The 11,618-nt window shown below is 46.8% G+C and overlaps 1 long non-coding RNA gene across 1 annotated transcript; it reads left to right on the top strand.

Annotated features, from left to right (window-relative positions):
* Window positions 1-369: 369 nt before the first annotated feature.
* Window positions 370-11,386, top strand: LOC147654626 (uncharacterized). The gene is made up of 2 exons (XR_015282758.1): window positions 370-3,383; window positions 4,088-11,386. It is a non-coding gene; the product is annotated as an uncharacterized LOC147654626 (long non-coding RNA).
* Window positions 11,387-11,618: the final 232 nt, after the last annotated feature.

Below are 11,618 nucleotides of genomic sequence, written 5' to 3'. Positions count from 1 at the left end.
CCGGGCGATGCCTGTGGGGCAGGTTTGCGGCACGGAGAGCGGTTCCGGCCACGTTCCTGGAGTTACAGGGAAGCCCCCGGGCAAAGGATGGCTCAGCTGGACACCCTCTTGGCCGATGCCCACAGACGGAGTCGCTGTGCTTCCCGACAGCCTGTCGAGCCTGTGGAGCTGATCCCCCAACCACCCTCAGCTGCTCTTCGCTTCCAGCAGTGCAATATTTGCACATCGTTCGACAGTGGAAGATTATAGACACTAAAGGCAAGGCTGTCATTCCCTCCAGGGATGGAGGGCAGGGGAGTGCAGTGGCTGCTTGGTGTCCAGCCTGTTCTGCCTCCCTTCCTTCCAAACCAGCCGCTGATAAAGGCAGGAGGCACAGGGCTGTAATTCTTCTTGCTGCTCCTCAGCACTGACTGCAATGGTTGCATATAGCAGTTGTTCATTCTGCTGGTTCTTCCTAAACCACTGAGCTAAAGGCCAAGAGTTTGTAATGGAGGGGCTGGAGGAAAGAATGGTCAGATCATTGCCAGAAAGATGAGCTCATAGCAGTGGGGGCTTATAAGAAAGATGGGGACAAACTTTTTACCAGAGCATGTATTGACAGGACAAGGAATAAGGTTTTAAACTAAAATAGGGCAGATTCAGACTAGATGTAAGGAAGAGATTTTTTTATAATGACGGTGGTGAAACACTGGCACAGGCTGCCCAGAGAGGTGGTAGATGCCTCATCCCTGGAAACATTCAAGGTCAGATGGATGGGGCTCTGAGAGTCTGGGTGAAGTGGAATGGCAGGGGGTTGAGCTAGATGACCTTTATAGGTCTCTTCCCACACAAACTGTGACTGAGGAGGATGTTCTGTTGGAAGAGTAGATCATCGGGGAGTGTGGGGGTGTGGTGTCACATGCAGAGCCCTGGAGCTGGAGCCAGGCCAGTCACAAAGCTGTTTTGGATCTGAAGCAGGTCTTGGAGAAAGGAGAAATGATGAGGCCTGGTTTCTGAGGAGGAGACGGTGGAGCTGAATATGGGATTAATTAAATAGCCCCAAACAAAATGTCCCAAGGGAACAGGCTCTGCAAGCATCAGAGACAGAAATTCTCCACAACAAGAAGTGAGCAAATTCCTCCTCCTTCTCTGTCCCTGCAGGCTGTCTCTGAAGGAGTGGAGCCTCCTGGAAAGCTTCCTGGCTTCCCCCATGGAAACAGTTCATTCCAGGACAGTTCCCCAGATTCACTTGGAAGCAATGCTGGCTCCATAAACCAGCTGTCAAAATGAGCCAAACGCCTTGTGTTTTGAAGCAGATCGCTGCTGGAGCCAGGAAAGTGTTTGAGCAGCAGTGATCTCAAATGCTGCTGTGGTTTAGCAGTGACACTGAAGGACTCTGAGGCCATTAAATGATATTTCCCTGCCCCTAAAGGACTGCTGAGAGTTAAAGAGAAAACTTCCCAAAAGCTAAAGGCCTGATAAGCACATGACTCCTCAGAAAAATCAGTAAATTGGAAAATTCCTTTTTATGATGGCCTTTTAAGACTGTTTCCCAGCAGGGTCAGTGGATAGTATCTTGGATGGTATTCAAGAGCAAGGGTGAAGTGTGTAGTACAAGTGCCAAATATGGCATGTGGATCAATTTTACATGGTACCTAGCCAGACCAGCAAGGAGCCAGAATCCTGCACATCAAAAGCCCAGTCTTATGGAGCCAGCAGTGTTGGCTCCTGGCTTCTCCCAAGCCATGTGGGAGCTCAGGAGCTCTTCTGGACAATGATGCTGGAGTTCCATGGTAGATGGTCTCTTCTGGCTGCTGCTGTGCTGACACTCTCAGCCTCTGCTTTGTGAAAGAAAAGGGTCCCTGTTTTTAGCACTCTTCAATCATGCCTTTTATTAAAATATTTAATTATAGAGAGATAAATGCATACGCACACACATTTATACTTGTACATATTAACATCCGAGTCTTTCTAAACCATCATATTTATTTGAGAAATGTGGGATTATTTTAAGGTTACCATTATCTATTGGAGCCACTAGCACTTATTTACCCTGCTATAGAATTTGACTGGACTTGTATGAGCAAAGCCCAAAGTGGAGTTGAGGAATGCAATTGCCTGGACAAAATGGGACTTATTTTCAGATTGCTCAGTCCCCAAGTATGAGACTAAACCGCACTTAATTTATACCTGACTCTACCTCATGCCGTGTCTCATGCTATCACCAGACTACAGGCAGGACTGTCACTCCTCTCTCCTGACAAACTTTCTTCTGTGAAGAGAAAGGACATGTGAAAAATTGCAGCCAGCTCCGGTGATATTTTTTGTTCCCTGCCTGCTCCCCAGCCCATGGTTGCTGTGGGATGATCTCACAGACCCTATCCTACACCCCACTTGAACCTGAAAGGGAGACCCCTTAGTTCAGACTTGTTCTTTGTTAAAGCCAAGGAATTGTTGTTCTTCTGTGATGCAGAGCCTGAACTTTTTGCTTCCTCAGGTCTTTGCTCTCTTGTCTTCAACTCCCGGAGCACCCAACCCTCTGGCCCCAGGACAGATCTCCATGGCTGTAGGCAGTGCAAGGAGCAGCCCAGCCCACCCTGGCCCTTGCACTCAGCAGCACTGGTGCAAGTTGGGGATGGGGAAGATGGAAGAGCATACTCTGTGCCCCACAGACATGTTCCCCTGGCAGGGAAAGCATCCTGAGAAGGTCCCAGCACCAGCACTTGGAGGGGTGTTGTGCTGGGCTGTGTGTCTGCTCACCCTGGTGAGGTGTGATGGGCAGCTGCAGCACTACCAGCAGTTATGATGGGAGCACCAGAGAGCTAACACGAGGAGTTTCCTTGCTGGGTAAAATAACAGGCTCCCTCCAACATAATAATCAAAGCAAAACCTTGGGAGCTGGGTTTTTCCAGGTTTTTGTTCCCACCAGAAATTTTATAAGCTATTTGCTATTAGTTCACTGAAGGAGCTGATCTTGTAGCAATAAATGTCACAGCACGTGTGTTTAGATTTAGTTTTCTTTCCTAATACTTGCTACGTTTTCAAAAAGTCTTCAGCAGAGATAGATGCAGTCCCTTGTCATAACAGTTCTGTAAAATGGTGAGGCTTTTTTGTGGTCACCTGTATTGACCACAGAAAGGATTAAAATTCAAAGTTAAAATATATAATGCTAGATTGGATCTCTCCCTCTTGCTTGCTGACTGAAAGGGCAATTTCTCCCATGCTTCCCAGGTATCCTTCACAGGGCATCCACTGCCCTGGAATGTAGCATGGGGAGATTCTGCCTCTTCCTGGCTGTCCTCCACTACAGCATGGATGCTTGCTGACCACTGCCCAGACCTGGACACTCCTGCCTTGCACCATGAGGACACCATGGCATGTTTGGAGAGAGCCTGGAGATCTTGGTACAGATTTTCACTGTGGATTTGTTAGAAGAAGCCCAGTAAATGTCTGTCAAAAAGTTGTTTAGATTTCAAACTAGCTTAGACAGCTTTTGCCCATGCTCTGAGAAGAAAACAGAAAGATTTAGTCCGTATGGAATAAGCAGGAAAATCTTCATTTCCCCACTGCAAATGGCTGGATTGGTGTTACCCTTCAGTGAACAAGTTTACATATTAATCTGCCTTTCTGACATTAACTTGTAGCAAAGGCAATGTGCCCCTTGCTCAAAGCAAGAGCCAGTGTCTGTCACTTAGCTTTCCAAATGTTTACCCAGATAACATCTTCATTTGGGTTTTTCTACAGTTCTGACCCAAAACCTTCTGAAAAATTTATTTATAATGTTGACAGTTCTTCAGGTATTTGCTTTGATGCAGAGACCTTATATCTGGTGGGTCTGTGCCATATCCTGAGCTGATGTGCTGTGAAATTCAGTGGGTGGAAAAAGCTGGACTTGGGAAAGAGCATAGTGCCAGTGTTGTCTACCTGGGGACCCAAACGGGGAGTGGGAACAGGAAATTTGCTTTGCCCCCTCAAGTCCCCCAGAGAAAAATAACTGCAAGAGAGAGGCTGTTGAGATGCAGATAAGAAAGGTCCAAGAGGCTGAATTGGAAGGTGAGGGTTAGGAGTTAATGTTCCTAAAGCTGTTTCATCTCTGCTGCTCCTCAAGGTGCTGCCTCATGCTGAACATACGTTTCCCAGCTGACAGGAGCTGGCAAGATGGGTGCTTTGCAGCAGGGGAGACCAATTCTCTGACTCAAGAACCATCCTTCAGCAGCTTCAGGCCAGGATGCAGTGGGGAAACCACAGCTGGAGGAGGGAGAGAGGTTGCCCCTGTATAATTAATGGAGCTGGGCTTTGGCCCAGGGCTGGAGTTTGACTCATCTAATTCACTAAAAACCTGCTGAGAACAGATGTTTAAATACAAAAGCATGTTTTTTAGGAGTGTCCTTTCAACACATCTTGGATTTTACTGCAACCCAAGCATTGCCAGTAAATATTTATTTTCTCCCTGCTTCCCACATTTCAAGGGATGGGCTCTGCTTTAAAAACACAAGAATAAAGACCCAGCCCAGCAAGAATTGTGTTTCGTGTCTCTCACCACACCGTCTTTCCTTTGGGAGCACGGAGGGCTCAGGCCATGGGAGCATTTCCAGCATGGCATCTGCAGCCAGCTCCTGCCCGGAGAGGCAGCTGTGCCACAGCTGGAGTGTGACTGTACGTCCTGTGTGAGCAGCTTGTGTGCTCGTAAGGCAGCTCTTTCTTTTGAGTCCCTCTGAGAGTCTCAAACTACGGCCAGATGACAAAGAAAGGCCAAAACCACCATCACCTGCAGGGCAGGGGGGAAGCTCCCCAGCAGGTGAGACACAGCACAGTGCAGATGAGCTGGTGTCCACCTGGTAGGGCTGTGTTCTCACCAGTGACAACTCAAGCTACAAATTCCAGTCAGTGGCCAGGATGCATCAGGATGGATGCAGTTACCAAAGTGGGGAGGACTCAAGCTGTCTGCATGGTGTTCTCACATCATCAGTAGCATAAATGCTGCCCTTGGCTCCACTCAGCCCCTTTGAGTTTTCCCCAGCTCCCTCATTTTAATTCTGACTTCCCTCCACCCCGGCCTTTCCCACTGTGACTCCCAAGCCCAGCATATCTCCGAACAGGGATGCCCTGCAGGCACACCCTGCTCCATCCCCAGTGGGCTGCTCTTCTGCAGAGAGCCCTGCTGGGTGTCCTGCTGAGGCTCCCCCTCCACGTCCTTCTCCTCTCTTTGTCCTTCTCCTCTCTTTGTCCTGGTATTCACGGTGGGACTTTGTGGGTGGCCCATAGAGATGGCTGCCTCTAACTCTGTTGGGTAAACACAAGAGTGTAAGGAGGCAGGAGAGCTCTGAAGAGATCCTGTGGGTGTGTGAAGCTAATTAGCAATAGATGAACCTCCCCTTCCTGCAGAAACTTTGTTCTTGTTCCAGGTTTGTGAAGATTTTTTTCTCACCCTCATTGAGGACAGGGTTGAAGTTTCTGAAGACTGGCTGACCTTGGACAGGCTGACATTCCCAGTGTTTGGTGGGCTACAGGATTTCAGCTACAGCTCTAAATCTGAGGCCTCAGTGGAGTTAAGCTGCTGCTGGGCTTGGACCTCAGCAGACCTGCACAAGCCTGGAGTGACACCAGGCAGGCTGTAGGGAAGCAGGAAGGTGACAGGCCTGGCTTTGAACAGCAGAAAGTGCTTTGTGGCCTGAACAGCACCCAGTTCTCCTGTGCCTTTTGCCCTGTCCCAGCCTAGAAGAAGGCAAGAGGCTACAGGAGCACTTCCCCAGCACTTGCCCAGCACAGATGTGCTGCAACCTCGTGATGCTTTGTCCAGAGAGCAAAAGGCAGCTGTGACATCTGGCATTGCTGTTGGTCCACTTTGCCAAGTGGAGCTTTGCAGATGTTCATGGCCAGGGACACCTCTGACACCCACACCTTTGCTTTCTATTCCAGCCTGAGAGCCTGGAGCCCTGCAAGAGAGGTGATGGTGGGTCAAATGTAAACTCCAGTGACTTGAGACACTTAGGTTGGTTGACCTCCAGCTCTGCAGCCTTTATCAACACCAAACTGGGACTCATGCTATTAAATAAAGACTCTGCTCTGTGGAGTAGAGCCCTGGCTGTGCAGGGAAGCCTGATAGAGAGGGACCACCAAATACAGACGCAATCAAACTGGTTTGACTTGCACAGAGGAAGAAAGTAGCTGAGGTTAATGCCTTACCAGCAAGTAATAAAGCTTACCTGGCATTCAGACACAGATCTGAGTTATGGGAGCTGGGCTGTGCTGGCAGTCCCTCTGTCCTTAACCCACTTCAGACTTATCCATGCATCACAGATGACCTGGGATACAGACATGCATTTGGGTAATGCTGGGTTTTATGGCACAGGCCATGGAATAACTTCTGATGGCTGTGCTGGGATTCTGGCTGGTGCCTCCATGGTATGCCTGACCTATCCTGGTGTTAGCAAACCTGTGTCTCCTAACCAGTCCCAGAGACAAAGTGTGTTTGTTACAAAGATTTTTGAAGCTGGCCTGTGCTAGAACATATCCATCTCCTGGATGGAGTGGAGGTGGGACCAGAGCTGGGTGGCCTGAGGGAGAGGCAGGGCAGGACTTCCCAGGGTTTTATCTGCAGAGGGTGTCAACAGGATGAGATCGCTTATGAAGAGACCTTCCTTTCATCTACCCTGCCTTTAATGTGCAAAATTGTGTGCTTTTACTTCAGAGGAAGTGCTAGCATTCTTCTAGTTGAAAGAACTTGTACATTTTTGGTATTTCACATCTGAAGGGATTAATGGCAAGGAAATTTTTAAAAGCATTTCCTTTATGAAAATGGTCACCTATACAGACTGTAGCTAATGTAAAATGTACCTTTCAGCATGTAGTTAAAAATGTCAAGCTGTGCTTTTCCAGAAGGCAGGCCTGAGGGATGGGAGCTCAGGGATTGGCATTGCTTTCATCTTTTCATCATTGCTGGGAACTAAAAGGGGAAGGAGGAGACTTAGGATTGTTCCCTTGAACTCCCCAGAAATATGGGTCACAGATCCAAGGGTTTGGGTTGTGTAAACTCAGTGAATGCATCTCTTCTGACATCTGCAAACATGGAGTAGTTCACTAGGAAGGGAGGTGGGCAAATTGGTACTGCTGGCATGGAAGATTTTTTTCTTTTCCAGCTCATGGAGGAGCGGATACTTCAGCAAACTGAATCTCCACATGGGAAAAGAGAACCATTTGAGATGTCCTAGAGATGTTACCCCTGGAAGGTCTCTAGTCCAACCCTCTGCTTAATGGAGGGCCAGCAAGTTTGGGCTGTTCAGGGTCTCATCTGCTTTTAAGTATCTCCAAAGATGGAGACTCCACATCCTCTCTGGGAAGCTTGATCCAGTGTGTGACCACATTCACAGATAAAACTTATTTCCCTTGTTCCAGAGTGTGGCTATTGTCCTGTTGCTGAGCTCCTCTGAGAAGAGTCATGAATGCTGTGATTGAGCACTGACACCAGCCCATGACTGGAATCAGAATCATAGAATATCCTGACTTGCAAAGGATCAGTGAGTCCAAATCTGGGATTGCTTGGGCAATCACATTCTACCTGGAGAGGAGGGTATGTATTTGCTAATGTGCATGCAGCCTGTCTGCACAGGGTGAAAACTGCACATGGACCAGCTCCTGATGAGTAGAAACAACTGAGCTCAATGGTGGTGCTGCCTTTTTTCCCTTTCCCACAGAGGCCACTGAGATGCTCGGGTTCTTTGCTCAGGATTGCTCCCAATACTCATTTGTGTGACCAGATCCACCAGTTATTATTCTCTCAAAATGTCCATCCTTTCCTTGGCCTCCAGGTGCTGGGGAGGTCAGCTTTGCACCCTTAGCTCTCAGATTGGAGACTGGTGTGAAGAGAATAGAGCAGTAGAGAGGTGGCCAGGCTGTGTCAGGTGGCCACTGGTTGTAGACAAGCCCTTCCCAGCCTTATTGGCATGCACAGATGGACTCTGAATCTCCTTTGGAGCTGATGGAAAGTTGGAGGTAGATATACATGTGTGTAAATTATAGACTTAGTGGATTTGTCACCTGTGTGTGGCTGAAGATTGAAAACCCAAACAGAATGGGGGAGATGGGGTTATTTAATGGGGGCAGACCCCAGGAATCAGAGATCCTCTGCATAGAAAAATAATTTCAAACAAAATTATGGAATCTGTCACATGATGGACTCATTACCTTTAATCTCACATGTGAGTTTCTTCTGCCATTACTCTGATTTTCTCTAGGCCTGAACTGTTTATTACCATGACCCCAGCCATGACCTTAAATAACCCTTTATGCCCTTGATTTTAAATATCTATGTACAATACCACCAGGACATCATCTCTGCAAAAATCTTTTCTTTTCTTCCTCTAGGGCTCTTGTCCCTGTTTAGGCAGCTCCAGGATGTCATGAAATGTCAGCAACATTTCAGCGGGGCATGCAGCCAAGTCTGTGTTTTCAAAACACAGGGGGAAATTCCCAGAGGAAGGAGGTCAAGTGCCTCAGGTATTTCTAGGTATTAACACTCAAATGCCATCTGACAGGGATCAAATGGAAACATGGTTTTGTCCAAGAGATATCAAAGCATGTATCTGCTGAGGGCCTTTAGTGACCTTCCTTAGCAGACCATATGGAAGCTCATGGTCACATCTGCTCAGGTGCCTTGGGCCCAAGAGAGACCAGTGCCTCACCCTGGGGTCAGTGACACATTGCAGACAAGTCACAGCTCAGGTCACACAATAAACAGCACAGCTTTGCCACCTCTGTTAGCCAGTCCTGAAAAATATGTTTGGTTTAGCCCAGAGGACACCAATCCATCTGCCTTTCCTCCATTCTTGTGTTCAGATAGCTGCCTGAACCAGGCTTGTTTTCAATGATGGCAAAACAGTTTTTTAATTTTTTTATTTTTTTTCAGCAGTGGAGTATATAGTGCTCCCTGCATCAGAGAGTTAGTTAAAGCAAATTGGTTTAATGTCACTGAGTCATGAGCAAGTAAAACTTTTGCCTACTACCTGCTTCTTCTGAGACATGTCAGGGCATCTGTAAGACACAAGTGTACTTATGTGGGAATAATAGGTTTCTTAATAACAAGGAATTTTTTTGCTGAGTTTTGTGAAATGCCCCTTACACAAATTGGGTATTGAAGTCCTGGAGACACTGCTTTAGTATGTGACCCTAATTATGACAAAATGAAACTGTAAACACGTGGCTTCCCTGTGAGAGTGTTGTGTAACCATCACTTAATGAAACTTTCTGAGCCCTCTTGGGGTGGATGTGGCTACCTCCTCTCTGTAAGGGCAAAGCAGAGAGCACAGAGATGCTTTGTTGGCTGCTACAAACAGTTCCCTCATCCCCAGAAGAACTTCATGCTAAATCTCCTGCTAATGTGGGTAGGTCTTGGTTTTGAAGTAACTTATTTAATTAAAAGTTTTGTGTGGGTTTGTTGGTTTTTTCTAATTTTTTTTCTTTTACAACTGTAGCTACAAAGGGTGTGGAGGAGAGGCTGCCTTCACTTTCCTTTGTGGTGATGTACTGCACAATGAAGAGACATCCCATTGTGCCTTCTGGAGGCCCAGAGTGCTGACTGTTAGAGTGTCCCTGGTGTTGCTGCAGGATCACTCACCATGGTGCTGTTACAGGCAGGCTGATTGTGTCTCCTCTAAATGCACATGGCTTATGGACTTCACTGCAAAGCCTCCATAGCCTGTCTATGTATAACAGAGCAGTGCCAGGGTGGGTTTTGTGCTATCATGAAATGTCTTTCCACAAGAGCAAGGTAAGGGCTTATGAATTGCTGCCCCTCACAGACCAAGTGGCCCCAGCCTGCTGGAATAATAAAGATGCGAGAAAAGTGGGGAGCCAGGCATGGCTGCACTATTTCTAGCAAGACACTGCTCCAAGCAAGAGATGGAAAGGTGAGGATTTAATTGCAAAGTGTTACTACCAAGGCAGGCTGCAATCTTTTTCCCAGTCTGAGTGGTTTGTAGGATGCTGAAAATTAGTGTAGTCATTAGCATGCTAACTGCTGCCATTGCATCTTCAGGATCTCATTTGGCACCTTAGTGTAATAAGGATGGAAATAGTAAATTGTGTGCTATAAAACCTTGTGCCTGACTCCCTTTGTGCTGACGGTGGCTCATTTCCATAAGGCAGTGTAATGCCATGCTGCCTTTAGCTGAGTCAGTCCCCAGCATCGTAAAGAACCTTTGCTCACCAGTTGGCAGTGATTCAGGAGCTCTTGGGCTGAACAGGTGTTTGTGTTCTCTTTTGAGGTGAGGGGTCCCCAAAGGATGCTCATCTTAGAGGTGTGAGCCTCAGCCTGTTGTGACAATAGGTTTAATTGGTTTTTGAAGATCTGTTGAAATAGTATGAATGCCCTTGGGGTCTGTGGAAAACATACAGTGGGAACCATTGGCAGTGGATCTCTGTCTTGGAGTGAAAAGATCAGATTTTCTTCTTCATTCTGCTGTTAATGTCTCTCTGACTGAATTTCTCTTTCTTTTTTTCAAGTATTTGCTCCTTGTACCTAAACTCAGCACCAAGAAGAATGTGTCCTGCTGTGCCCACTGAAGACAGGGTTTAATTTGTGCAGCTCCTGGCCACTCAGTGGTCTGAGAAATGTCCACACCCCAACACCAGTGTTTGGGGGATGCACCCACATGCTAGACCACACTCACAAAGTACAGGCAGAACATGCCAAGCACCAGGCCCTGCTGTGTACTTGTGTCTGTCCCTCTGGGACCAAGTGGTGATGCCTCCTGCAGCCACCTAAGAGGAACTTGCTCACCCCTGGGTCACTCTGTGGTGTGACTGGCATGGAGTGCCCTCCCCCGGCATGGCACCTGGACTCTGGGCTAAGAGAAAGCCTCAGTCACTATCTCTGCCTGCTTTTTGCAGTGTTTCTAGCTCTCCATAGCAAAAGCAACCCAAACAGGCCATAATCTGAATGATCTGCCACCTGCTGAGATGGAGAAGCCCTGGACTGAAACCCGCAGGTTGCTGCAGGGGAACACCACCACATTCCTGCAGTGCTTTGGATGCCTCTGCAGCAGGATGGCTTTGAACCCTGTAATCCATTAACACTGACTGCCTTAATGCTGCACTAAGGCTACCTTGGTTTTATTAGCCAGAAGAGTCATGCAATGACTTTCAGAGTGTGCTGCTTTCACAGATGTATCCTTAAATTGTCATTTAAGACATAAGGGAAAAAAAGACCTTTTAAAAGTTAGATTCAGTAACTTTTTATAAAGGAGAACTAAATTTATATCACCTGGTGAGACATGAGAAATTCTCAGTCCTTTGACTTTTTTATTTAGCTTTTTAAAACTTTTTTGGTAATATCCATATTTCTATATGAATTTGTGATGTAGCTATTTCATAGACTTCATTTTAAATACAATTAATCATACTGAACCAACATCTTAGTAATCTACATTATATTACAAACACAAGCTGGCATTGACAGGCATTTTACTGAATATTTCGGTTGCTTTTCATCTAGTTTCATTTAAAAAATGGGAAAAAGGAAATGTCTGGTCTTTTAAAATAGTTGTATGGTGGCTGTTAGTTTTGACTACCGAATACAGGCACTTCTAAACAAGCTGTTGCTCTTTTGCCATCTCAATGCACTTAATTTTCATCTTATGATA

This window comes from Cyanistes caeruleus, chromosome 2 (genome assembly GCF_971803275.1).
Source record: "Cyanistes caeruleus chromosome 2, bCyaCae1.hap1.1, whole genome shotgun sequence".
NCBI lineage: Eukaryota > Metazoa > Chordata > Aves > Passeriformes > Paridae > Cyanistes > Cyanistes caeruleus.
Note: the sequence above shows the minus strand (reverse complement) of the source record. Positions and strands in the feature narration are given on the sequence as shown.